The sequence below is a fragment of the Hippocampus bargibanti genome, linkage group LG04 (assembly GCF_051943395.1).
Source record: "Hippocampus bargibanti isolate YZ-2025 linkage group LG04, ASM5194339v1, whole genome shotgun sequence".
Lineage (NCBI taxonomy): Eukaryota > Metazoa > Chordata > Actinopteri > Syngnathiformes > Syngnathidae > Hippocampus > Hippocampus bargibanti.
Genome location: NC_142737.1, coordinates 7,976,827 through 7,990,681, shown reverse-complemented (window position 1 = coordinate 7,990,681; position 13,855 = coordinate 7,976,827). Strand labels below are relative to the sequence as shown.

Genomic DNA, 13,855 nt, shown 5'->3' with positions numbered 1-13,855 from the left:
CACCTCCTCTGACACTTTTTATGACCTTCTGTTTTTTTTTAACCTTAAAAAAACATTCACAAAGCCACTTTTATGTACAACCACCTTACACCTCAAATTAATTATGTTGTTGCCTTCTAATTTAATTAAACTACTCAATCATGTGTGGGGTAACAGACCGGTGGCACTCTATTCTGGTAAAAAAATATATTTTTTTAACTGGTATTTATCCTTTATGTCAAGTCAAAGTGGAGTGACAATTATTTTTGATTGTAAATCACTACAGTATTGCACGATGCACAGTTAGAACATGAAATTGTTAATCCATGACTGTACCGAGATTATGATTAGATGAAAATGGATTGAACATTATAGTCAGAATCAGTAGCCTTTAATAGTCCCACAATGGGGAAATTTGCAGTCCACAGCAGCAATTTGAGTGGGGGTGAAAAGATAAAAAAAAGATATTCTAAGCATAATAAAAAATGAAGATTGAGGTATATACAGGTAACATCCGAGTTACGACTGGCGCGAGTTACGACCACCCATACTTATGACCACAACCGCCAGACCCTTTTTTTTTCTACGCCTGGCACCGCAACGTGCAAGCAGCCTGCAACGCGTACTACAATTTTGGCCAGCCAGCATGTCACACACTTGCACAGCCATTCGTGACTACACTCAATACAGTAGTTATACAGTGCAGACGCCGTCTCGGCAACATCTCCTGTAGTACTATACACTGCTTTTTTCCTTCGGCGTCTGCCTGAGTCCGAGCGTGTGTGTCGGCGACCTCTTCTGGGCGTTAGCAGGGAGAGAAGGGTAAGTATAACATTTATAAATGAACTGTACAGTAAACCGCTTTGTGTACATTACAGGTACAGTTACACAGTAAGAAAAATCGATAATACAAAATATAAAATGATAAAAATGACACTAAACATTATCAAATTTCTAAATCAAGTGTAAACAGTTAGTTATATAATAGTATTCAATAGAAAATGTTGTTTCAAAACAACAGATTGACATTGTATACTATCCTGTCGTGTAAACCTCACGTCGGCCATTTTGAATAGATTTCTACTTACGACCGTTTTGTCGGAATGCAACCCGGTCGTAACTCGGATGTTACCTGTACTGTATCTGTGGAAAAATGTTGTCATAATTAAATAAAAGTTTTAAAACAACCGTTTTTTTTTCCAAGGAAAATGTACTTTTTATTATGCAAAAAGCCTTTAAGAATCAGAAAGCCTTTAAAGTCTCATCGTGGGGTAATTCCATTCATCCAAACTCATCCGTCCATCCATCCATCCATCCATCCATCCATCCATCCATCCATCCATCCATCCATCCATCCATCCATCCATCCATCCACTCCCACCGAGGGACAATTTAGAGTGTTCAATCAGCCCTCCATGCATGTTTTTGGGAATGTGGGAATAAACCGGAGTACTCGGAGAAAACCCACCAGGCACGGGAAAAACATGCAAACTTTACACAAGGAGGTTGCAGCTATGACCTTTGCATTGCGAGGTCGATGCACTAACCGCTTGCTCCATAAGCCACCTGGAGTTTATAATATAAGACACAAAAGGATTACTGTATTTTCCGATGTATAAGGTGTACCCAAAAGCCTTGATTTTCTTCAAAAGATAACCCTGCGCCTTATACGCAGGTGTGCCTTATACAGTATGTGAAGTAATATTAAGTATATTGAGGTCTCACAACTACTCACTCCATTTCCCTCTGTAGAAGAAGTAGTGTGTCACCCCACCCTCTACTGTAGCACCTTATAATGTAGTATCTTAGTCACTAGCCAATCATAGTTTGCGAAAACTGACGTAAGCAGGCGCTGGTACCCCTTTTGGGTTGCCAATTCGAAATCTGATTGGTTAGAGCAACAGCTTGACCGATACATTTGATGCTCCAGGGCCTGCAGAACTGATTGCGAAGGTGTCCAGGTAGACTTTTGATCCTGGTAACAAATGGTGACTGAAGTGTGATTGGTTAAATGCTTGAATCCGAAAACATCTGGATGCAGCGCAACATGGGAAAAGTAATGAAAGGAAGCTGAAAGACAATTTGAGATTATTGAGGAAAAATTCATGGATAAAATATGATTAAGATCAGTCCGTGATTCAGATATCTTTTAGGCCAGCAGAGAAGGCTTTGCAGGTCTTGACGTTTCACCACTGGGATATTCGTAAAGAACGATGCCACACGGACAGATTGCTTTAACTTGTAACTCCCACAAACATTAATATTTTATTTTTGTAGTCTACGCACCGTTCTCGTTTTAGCGGCCATGTTTAGCTCGACTTGCGTATGGTCCTGGCCTTTTCTTCTCAGGCACAAACAAGAAATTCGATTTTACTCGATAGCTCTCGACCCCCAGATGGACGTTTTCCAAATGGGTTGACATGAGAACGGAAATGCATCGGGTACACAGATGGTGCATTTCTCTCGGCGGGAAATACAGTAAAGGCGAAAACGGTAATACGATGTGAAATGTAAATGGGACGATTTTGCATTGCTGTCGAGTGTCTATGGCATGACTTGAAAATTATGAGTCACGCACAACGACCAAATTGAAATGTCAAAACGACCATTACAGTCAGGTTATGATGATCCAATGAGTTTGGAAAATGGGTTTGGGGGGGGGGGGGGGGGGGGGGGGGGTTAGCACTTCGCCCCTCTCCCTGCTTCTTGCTCTTCTTTTGATGAAAAGCTATGTTTGCATGCTGTAAACATAGCTTTTTGGAATTACAGTAAAATCTCGTTATATCGATATCGGTTATATCGATAGTACCGCTTATTACGATATTATTTTCGGTTCCCTTGCACATTTCTAGTCTTTTTATGTATAATTAGTACCGTTTAGTACGATACCCGGTTGTTACGATAATCCGGTTATTACGGTGCTCCTTTTCATCCCCCGCCGGCCATTTTTGTTGTTTACATCGATATATCCGTCGCGCCATTGGTCAACTTGGTCACGTGTCTTGTTACGTGAGCCGCCATCGGTCGCGCCATTGGTCGACTTGGTCACATGAGCCGCCATCGGTCGCGCTATTGGTCGACTTGGCCGTGTGACTTTGTCACGTGACATGCCATCGGTCGCGCCATTGGTCAACTTGGTCACGTGTCTTGGTTACGTGTCACGCCATCAGTCGCGCCATTGGTCGACTTGGTCAGGTGACTTGGTTACGTGCCCAGCACTCGTGTAGCTGAGCCATTTTCATTTTCAGACGCTAGCTCGTGTGTAGCAGACGAGATTGAAGTGTTTGTGTTAAAAGGTAAAAATGGGAAGCAGAAGAAGATTGATGACTTTTTTAAATTGTATACATAATACAGTAAGATGTAAGTGTTGCAGTTTCCCTGTTGTGTTATGTACATGCCCACTGTACTGTATATGAATGCAATCGTTTTTTGCAACAATGTTTCTTGTTTTGTCTGCTGAAGCGCGATGATTTTGAAAATTATTAACATTCCATACTGTGTATTAAAGGACAGCCGATGTCACTTTTTATTCAAATGCAAATAAAAATGACTTCACACCAAGACGTCTTGCATTGCTTGTGAATCCAAACAATGGCTTCAGATTCGGATAATATGCTTTCTTGTTACACATCCAGTTATGAATATGTTTCAAATATACTGTAGTCTGAAGATTAAAGCATACATGTTTACAATCATTAAAGAATTATATGTGCCATTTTGAGGCAACATTGGGGGAACAAAAAAGGGAGCTAATGGCCAGCTCCGTTTCTTATATGGCGCTTGGCTGCCCTCTTTTGGCGGCTTTTGTTTAATGCAGTTCGGCGCAGGATCGGATATATCGATAGTCCCGGTTATATCGATATTTTTTCGGACTCCCTTGAGTATCGATATAACGAGACTTTACTGTATGTCTAAAGATCTTTACTCATTCACTGCCATTCCCGAATTTATTCCCGAATTGAAAATATGACATGGAGCGCCATTCCGGAATTTGTTTGTGTTTTGTAATTTGTTCAGATTTTTCTTGCAGATAATGCGCTAGTCAGACCTCTGGTAATGTTTTCCCTCTCTCCAGGGGGCAGCATTTGCCTTTTGTACAGCCGCCCCCACTTGTGAGCTTAGATAACTCTAGACCCATAACTTATGAATTAACTGTGTTTTTCTGATGTAAGAAGAGCATTCAATGTTTATGAAGTCCTAAAACTCAATATTCTGTGGGTCCTGGAATTTGAGTGAAAATGACCAAAACCCTTGCACTGGAGTGGACACATTTTTGCACATCGTCTGGCAGTGAATGAGTTAACTTCACTATGTATCAGACCACGACACAATTTCCCACATGTGTTTCGGAGATCCTTTAGGGGCAGAGGGCAGATGCGATTGTTCAGTTTTTCATCATCAATGAAAAAAAAGATTTACAGCAACATAGTTCATGACAAAATACCCCCCCCCAAAAAAAAACCCACACTGTTTTCAGACGGAAACAAATCTGTTCACACAGCCATTGGTTTATTTTCACATTTTAGGGTTTTGGAAAGTTCACACTTCTGCTTTAAGTGGATGTACCTAATTTCATTGAAACATCTAGTGTCTTGTGGCGATATTTGTTGTGGATCCATTATTCTACATATTTTCATTGTTTTTTCACTTCATACTTCCACTAAAAAAGTTGTTGTCTCCAAAAGAAAACATCAAAAGTAAGTTAGAGTCTTCTTCACGGTTTGAATTTGCCTCAGAGACAGCTTCTTTACATCAAAAGGATTTAACGGAGGCGGTTCAGATTCAGATTCGAACGCCTCCAAAGATGGAGATTTTCTTGGCACGTCCAAATGATAAGCACCCGGTGCACTCGGTGGGGTCGATACAGAACCTCTGCTGGCCTCTCAATGACCTGACGTCTTGTACTTTTGAAGAAGAGTGCTTTTAACGGTTACAAACGTCTTGAACATGCTCAACAACTTGTCAGGAAGACCTCTGTAGAAAAGTACAGGGGCTACTTAAAGGACGACCGACATCTCCGGACAGGTTGTGTCCATAATTTGTAAAATCGCTTCAAATGACTTCTACTGAGCGTATTTTACAAAGATTCCACCACATATAGCTATATTTTACGTTTTAAGACTCGCGCTGAATATTCCGGAAGTCTTGTTTTTGAGTTGGTGACGAGTCCTCACCCTACGTCACTGAAGGAACGCCCCTGACTGAGAAAGGACATACCTTGCATCACCTCAATGCATTTTGCGGTACTTTGTTTGGTCTGAAAACTTCGTGTTGATCCATGTTGATGGCGAAATTAGAAGGGAAAACACATAAATATGGTGAATCCTTGTGTGTTGTGACAAACATTTTGAGCCCATTGAGCCCATGTATTATTATTACGCACGGAGCCCATGTATTATTATTATTACACACGGAGCCATCTTCTGCCTGTTTTGTTGGGTGCGACAATTCCCCCCCTATTACCTCAAAATTATTTAATCGATTGCAAACATGTATGCTTTCCTCTTCAGAACTATTCGAATCATATTCATAACTGAATGAGGAACAAGAAAGCATCTTCTCCCAATCTGAACCCATTGTTTTGATTCTCGAGCAAGGCAAGACGTCTTGGCGTGACACCACGAACAAGGGGGCGGGACCTTCTGAAACTGGCCACTTCCTGTTTCAATTTTTTTGCAGTTTCAGCACACTTTAAGTCATTTTTATTGGTGTTTTGCATTTGACTAAAAATATCATACTGCGTGTTTTGGGTATTTTAGATGCTATAAAACGTTTTTCTGATGTTAGGAAACAAAAAAGTAATGTCGGTTGTCCTTAAAACTAAACATTGCAAGAAATAATACAGACACTCCTCACCTTATAAATGTGATACGTTCTGAGTGGTTGTTCATGAGGTTAATTTGTTCGTAAGTTGCTTCAGTGCTGTATTTTGTATGTAATGTATGTATAAGTCCAACACTGAATGGGGAAGTATAAAACACATACGCTCTAACAGTTGTAAAAAAAATTCACACCTACTGTAGTACGACAACATATATCCTCGGGTCTTCAGTAAGCCATTATTGAAGCTGTTGGCTTGTAATTACTGTATTATGTGCCAGCAGCCATTATTTTTGTTATGCATCCCATCTTCCTGAAGCGTCAACTGTGAAGAGGGATTTCCTCCCCGCCCACGTACTCTCCACAGCCAATTGTAAGCGATCAGGGCCTGAACTCGTTGGCATCACTCCAGTATAGCCGGGCACTGATTGCAACGTAAACATCCAGCCCTTGAAACCTCCTGTCTGTGTGCGTGCGTGCGTGTGAAGCATCGTACGCAGCCCAGCGCAGGCGAGCTCAACCGGAAATTGGCGCGCAATACAATATCTAACTTGCCGCATCTCTGTCCAAACATTTTTTGACACACCTGCAAAAAATGTTCGTATGTACCGTTGTTCGTAACTCGAATGTTCATCAGTCGTTTTCAGAGATGTTCGATCGGACACTGTGGACAAAGGCTCGAACACAGAAAGATTGTCTTTTACTGCCGGCAGGAGACGCAGCCATTCATGACAGACGTCTGAATTCTGCTGCCCTCTGCCAAGCTATTTCTTGACAGTTTATGCAAATTTAAGTGATACATTAGTAAAACATAGTTTTCTTGATTAGAATACAATGCCCCTTGAGTTCTAAGCACGAACAGCTGTAAGCCATAAAACATTGTCTTTTCTATGAACTGATAAATTTGTAACCTGGCTAATGATCTCTTCCTGTGAAGGAGTTTCAAGTCATAAATTACTCCTGTGATAAAGGAGTTTCCCAAGTCCTAAATTCTGTCCAAGGCCAGATCTCCTAGACGAAGATGACAGTTTAACAGGCTGTGTCTGTTGACCTCAGATTGACCCCAGGTTTCTCTGTGCTTCAATTGTGTCAGTCGTCGACTATATACCAACTCATAGGGAGCACCTTCACTATGCCGCACAGCAACGATCTCAAAGCCTAAAAAAACAAGCGGTAGGTGTAGTTCGTCACAGAGGTGTCGACATCAAAAGGAAAGGTTATTAACGTCATCAAAAACCAAACAAACAGGTGAGGACGCAAACACCTGGCCCAGTCATGTATCCTACAGAGGTAGCGCAGGGATGCTGGACCGTACTTGATGAACGCGTTTACGCTCACGACGCTCTTGGGGGTGGCCCGTGCAATCAGGCGCGGCGACTGATGAATAGTCATGAGTCACCTTATCAGCATCGCCATAGCAACACAGATGCAACTGTCACTCCTGTAAATGCAGCGTGAATATGGGCTCAATGCACCTCACCTGTTTTCTACCTCACTTCCATCTTGGTCGTGAATATACAGCCAATGGCAGCGCACGCATAGACAAACAACCATTCGCACTCATAATCACACCTAAGAACAATTTGGAGTGTTCAATCAGACTGTGACGCATATTTTTGGAGTGTGGGAGGAAACCGGAGTACCTGGAGAAAACCCACGCAGACCCTGGGAGAGCATTCAAACTCCACACAGGAAGGCCGGAATTGAAACTGGCACCTGCACACAATGAAGCTAAGCAGTTGACCACCATGCCACCTTATAGGGTGGTGTGTGTGTGTGTAATTATTATTTGACAGAATGAAAAGGGCTAATATAGAGCAGAAATAGTGCTAGTCTTTAACTCCCACAATAGAAGCCTTTATGTCATGACTCATTGAATGACTAATTGAGAGACGACATGGATTGTTATTTAAGGTAATAAAGTCACACAGAGAAGTGCACCAGACAATTTTACGCTAAAGTAAACAGACCTAGCCGTGTTGTCCACATCGCTTATTGGCACGCTAATTGATATGTTTTCCAGCCACTGCTTAGCTACCTACTTATTTAGTCAGGAGGGTGGGAAGTAATCCACTGCATATTTGAAAAAAATATAATAACTTAGTCATCATGCAGTAGTGGATGACTGTATCTGTGTCTTTTCCCTTCAACTTGTCAAAATGTATGTATGTATGTATGTATGTATGTATGTATGCATGTATGCTTGCATGTATGATTTTAAATTATTTATTTGTTAATCTCTTTGCTTACCTATTCACATATTCACATATTTCTTTATTTATTCATTTATTTACCTATTTATTTATCAATGTGTTTACTTAGCTATTTACCACACATTGTATTTATTTATTTATTTATTTATTTGTTGATTTGTTTTAAATTACAGTATGTATTTACTTGTTAATCTGTTTACTTACCTATTTACCACTAATGTTATTTATGTATTTATTTATTTATTTATTTATTTAAATGAATTATGTATTTGTTAATCTCTTCGCTTCCCTATTTACCACCAATGTTATACATTTATTTATTCCTTTATTTACCTATTTATTTATTAATGTGTATTAATGTGTGTACTTACCCATTAGACACTAATGTTATTTATTTGTTGATTTATTTTAAATTACAGTATTTATTTACTTGCTAATCTGTTTGCTTATCTATTTACCACCAAATTTATTTATTTATTTTTTTATTTATTTATTTATTTATTTATCTGTTTACTTACCTATTTACCACTATTGTTATTTATTTATTCATTTAATTATGTATTTTTCTATTTGTTTATTTTTGATTATGCATTTATTATTTTTATTTACCTATTTACGACTGTTACTTATTTATTTATTCATTCATGCATGTAATTATGTATTTATATATTTATTTGTTTTGTGTTTTATTTATTTATGCGTTAATCTGTTTGTTTACCTATTAACCACCAATGTTATTTATTTATTCACTTCCCCATTTACCACTCATTTTATGCATGTATTTATTTATTAATATATTTATATATTTATTATAGATATATATTTAATGTATCTTTTTTTTTAGCTGTCTGGTCCCAGAATGCTTGATTCTGTCCGTTTGACCGCATACGCGCTTGACTGAGCAAGCCGCGGATTCGTGTTGAAGTAGAGAGGTCAACAGTCCCGCTATTTATTTATTATTTAATCCCGGTCTAAAAGAAAACATCACCAGCCGCCCACCGTTCTCATTTCACAGCCTGTTGAGCGCATTTAAAGTGTGATTAATCTCGCAGGTGTTTGGCAGCATGCTCGGCGAGAATGTCGTCGTGATGTATGAAGAGTGATGTGTGAACTCGTCTCGGGAAGGTCGTTATGGAGATTTCGTGGAGCGATAAAAGCACCTTCCTGGTCGATGTCAAAGTTTAGAGGCTTTCGATTCATGGCTGACACAATTAAATTCCTTCCCGTTTCAAATCAAATAGAAAATAGGACGATCACGGTGTGAAGACAAAATCATTTGGAAGCGGACACTGACATTTTGTTCAGTATAATCGAAAATGGGCTGCAACCCCCCCTCCTCACACACACACACACACACACACACACACACACACACACACACACACACACACACACACACACACACACACACACACACACACACACACACACACACACACTCGCACACACACAAACTCCCGATCACCCTACAACCTGAAGTGGATAGAATCCATAGAAAATGATTGTAGAGATGTACAATTCATAATTTGGTGTCCCTTTGTCTCCATATTCCTGACACATTTGTTCTATTGCATCAATTTGGCTCGCTAATCACCCAAATTTTCCATTATTTATCAACCGAATATTCCCAAAACATTTCCACCTCAAATTTCTGGTATCAAGGTCGACTAAAAGTTGATTCGTTTGTTTACAACATACGGTAAGACCCCACCGTTTAATTAACTGCAGTCAACTATTTATTAGCTGTGGGTGAGCAATGCCGTATCGGAACTGAGCTCATTTGTTTTAACAAAATGCACTCGATGATACATAGAAATGGAAAATGTGTTTAAAAAAAGAATAAAAACGGGACTAAACTGTCTTTCAGCTATATATTTGCTATCTATTAGCTATCCGGCTGGCTGTATAGTTAGCTAGCTATTAGCTACCCAACTATCTATTAGCTAGCTAGCTTTCTATCTGGATTATTCTGGGTTGAGTGAACGCGAGCGTGTGTGGCTGCTGCTGCTCACCCTCAGAAAAACGTATCCTGTGACCTTGAGAGTTTTTTAAAGTGACCATGAGAGTTTTTTAAAGTGACCTTGAGAGTTTTGAAAGGTGATTATACCGTAAATGAAATGTATTATGATGATGATCTCCACTGCGAGACTAATAAAGGCAAATCCAATCCAATCTGATGATGATTATTATTATTTGTGTGTGTTTTAAATTTTTTTTAATTCACCCTGATGTGAAACATGAGCAATACAGTAAAGTCTCGTTATATCGATATTCAAGGGATTCACCCTGATGTGAAACATGAGCAATATATTCATTCTAACTGGGGGGAGGCGTATATTTTTGGGACGCACTCGTTTGTGAATAATGCATCCACTGAATAATTGTGACACAGCCCCCGTTGACAAAATGGCTGCAATTTGACGACATAAGAAAAACAAATCAAATCTGATGATAGACTGCCCCCCCCCCAGCCCCTAATTCCCCTCCCTTTCCCACTGTCGTGCGGTGAGAAATGTGTGACGAAAAAATGCGGCTTCTGTATACTCTATTTTTGACAACATCCAGGATTTACAGTCAGATGACACAGCAGATCGCGCTCTTAAAGAAAATACACCATGGCTGTAAATTCCAGGGTGCAGCAGAGAAACCTGTCGTTTTTCTCAAGTGGCAAGCAAATACGTGCGTGTGTGCAGAGGAAGGAAAAGTACCCACACTGTGAATGTAACTAAAAGCATTGATAGTTTTGTTTAAAAAAAAACCTGAAGCATCAATGCTATGCTATCCAGATAGAAAATAATTTAAGCACAAAAATTCCAATAATTTTTAAAATATAATAATCAGCACTAAAATGAGCAACAAGCCGTATTTGAGCAAAACAAATCCACATTACAAAAATAGGCTATGTTACCATCGCTAATGATGACTGAAAAATATACTTTCACTCATTCATTGCTAGACAATGTGCAAAAAAATGTGATGTGTCCACTCCACTGCCAGGGTTTTTGTCATCGTCACTTGAATTCCAAGACCCACAGAATATTGAGTTGTAGGACTACGTCAACATTCAATACAGCGTTAGAAGCCTTAGACTCTCTTCTTTCATCAGGAAAAAAAGGAGTTAATTCCTAAATTAATTTGTTCTGGAGTTATATGAGCTTGAAATGAGGGTGGCTGTCCAAAATACAATGGATTGCATACATAGTGGTTTATATAGCACTTTAACAACAGTTGAAGCTATAACAAAGCACTAACGTGGAAAAAAGGGAAATGCTCCCCCCTCATCGAAGGGAAAAACATTGGCAGAGTTCTGACCAGAACTTTATCGGTGCCCCGGCAAATAAATGAAAACCCAAACAAATTCGGGAATGGCGCTCCACATCATATTTTAAATTCGCAAATAAATTTGGGGATGGCAATGAATGAGTTAAATGTTTTGTGGTTTTTTCTTCCTTTGTTTAAACCACAGGTGTCAAAGTCAAGGCCCGGGGGCCAAATCCGGCCCACCACATTATTTTTTTCGGCCCGTGAAAGCAAATCAAACGTGTGAAATTCCAGGATGCTTGCTAAAATCCTAATCAAAATTTCATATTTTTGGATGTGAACAGTCATTATTCTTGACTTCAGATTTGAAAACTAGTTATCCATTAATTTGTTGTGTGCTCTATATGTAATATGTGGAGGGGATTAAACATTCTAATGTCTTCCCCAAATTCATAACGGCTCTCGAGAGGAAACCATAACTACAATGTGGCCCGCGGCAAAAAATGACTTTGACACCCCTGGTTCAGACCAACGGTGTCAAACTAATTTTTCGCAACGGGCCATGTTGTCCTCTCGGGGGGCCCTTATGAATTTGGGAAGCCATTACAATGTTTAATCCCCTCCACATACTACATCGAACGCAACAAATTAATGAATAACTAGTTTTCAAATCTGAAGTAAAGATTTACATGAGACAATTTGAAATTTTGGTTCGCACTTTAGCAAGCATCATGGCACTTGACATGCTTGATTTGCTTTCTCGGGCCGAATATAATGATGTGGCGGACCAGATTTGGCCCCCGGGCCTTGACTTTGACACCTGTGCTTGAGACGGAATTTTCTCAATTCCACAAGCAGATGCTTTGTAATTAGGCACCTGACATAATGTTTTTTCCACAAAACTTTCTTGTAGTAATTTTTACAGTAAGGATGTGCATGTGCAATTTCTGGCTTCTCTGAATCAATTGTCACTCTTGCCAATTCATTCCTTGTCACCAGTGTTTTTCTTTTTCTGCCTTGTAACTGCAACCCAGGATCTCAATCAATCAAGATCTCAACAGATGTTTGCTTTGCCTCTCTCCATTTTTCTCTTTTATCTCCCATTGTCACCCGTGGAGGTCACACGTAGCCCATTTTGACAGTCTCAGAGTGCAGCTATCTATCTTCAAACGTAAAAAGTCAGTTGTTTGATAAATAAAAGTACCCATGCCTGAAGAAAAAAAATCTCTTCAAGGACAGAAAACAAATTATTTGTACCCGCCAGCCACTATCACAAAACCAGGAAAAGCATTCTTATCGCTTTTACGGAATCACAAACCTTCACCTGGGAAGCAACGAGACAAAAAGAGAAGCTGTCTAACTTTGTTCTGCCAGTGAGACTTCCGGTCAGAAAAATAGAAAAGTTAAATCCCTTTTTTTTTTTAAATCTCAGATGGTGATTGAGCACTTGATCTTCAGGTGTAATATTTCTTATTCATCTCATCCACCGTTTCCTTTCTTAACTTCTTTCCCGATCGCTTTCCACTCAACCTCGCTCTACGGCTCTGCTCGGCATTCATTTCAGATTCACTCTCTGATAAAGTCGATTGCAAAAAAATCATAGCGCGGAGATGGATGATGGCGCTGCTGATGAAAAAAAAGTTTCAGTTTTTTTTTTCCGCCGTATCGTGCACAGGTTATTTTGTGGCTCCAAGCGACGGTGGTCAATTCTCGGAGTTGTCACAAGCGCCTTTGGAGAATGTGGGGCCAGTCTCATTTGTGATCAGGACTTTTCTCCCATTCCTACTTAGAAATAAAATAGCACAGTGTACACAATTCATTTTCCTTCATTTTGACTCCAAAAATGTATTGTATAACAATGCAAATCTCACCCTGCGTTTGTGGAACTGCCTTTGGCTTGGAATTGAAGCGGATTTATAGTACATGGGACAATCTCTTTTTCATCAATGGATGCTACAGCTTCGTGTTTGCTTTCAACATTTAACTTGTAGCAGACGTGCACATTCCACCATGACGTTCCTGATCCACTGGTGAAAAGGACGCTTTGTCTCCTTTTTCATGTAGAACTGCTTCATACAACAAAGGGTGCAGAAAACTACAGTGATACCTTGGTTTACGAACTTAATTGGTTCCCAGAAAGTGTGTGTAAGGCGAAAAGTGTGTATCCCAAACATTAATTTTCCATAGTAAACCATTAAAATAAGAATAATATGTTCCCAGGTCCCCATAAAACATAATTTTCAACTAAATGAGCCTCACAATATATCTTAATTTATGTATTATAAATATGATATGGTATTGTAACTGAATAAATAAACTGTACTGTATAATAAAGTCATTTTATTTTACCTTTGTGATGGGCGTTGATGGCTTAATGGAATGGATGACTTTTTGCATGAATTGTCTCAAGGAGCTCTGGGTTGTACATCGTAGAAGTTGTGATATTGCAACAGCAACAGATGCAGGCAGACACACTAGAAACTTCATTAATAGCTGGTTCTCTTACTTACATGTTCTCTTCAAATTATACAGATGGCTTGTGCGGGTTATCTGTAGAGCCTGATTGATGGGATATTTTAACC

General features: G+C 39.5%; 1 protein-coding gene across 1 annotated transcript in view; it reads left to right on the top strand.

The window, feature by feature from the left end:
- The window catches only part of pde4d (phosphodiesterase 4D, cAMP-specific), a 239,740-nt gene that overhangs the window by 24,066 nt on the left and 201,819 nt on the right, over positions 1-13,855 (top strand). The window lies entirely within an intron of this gene.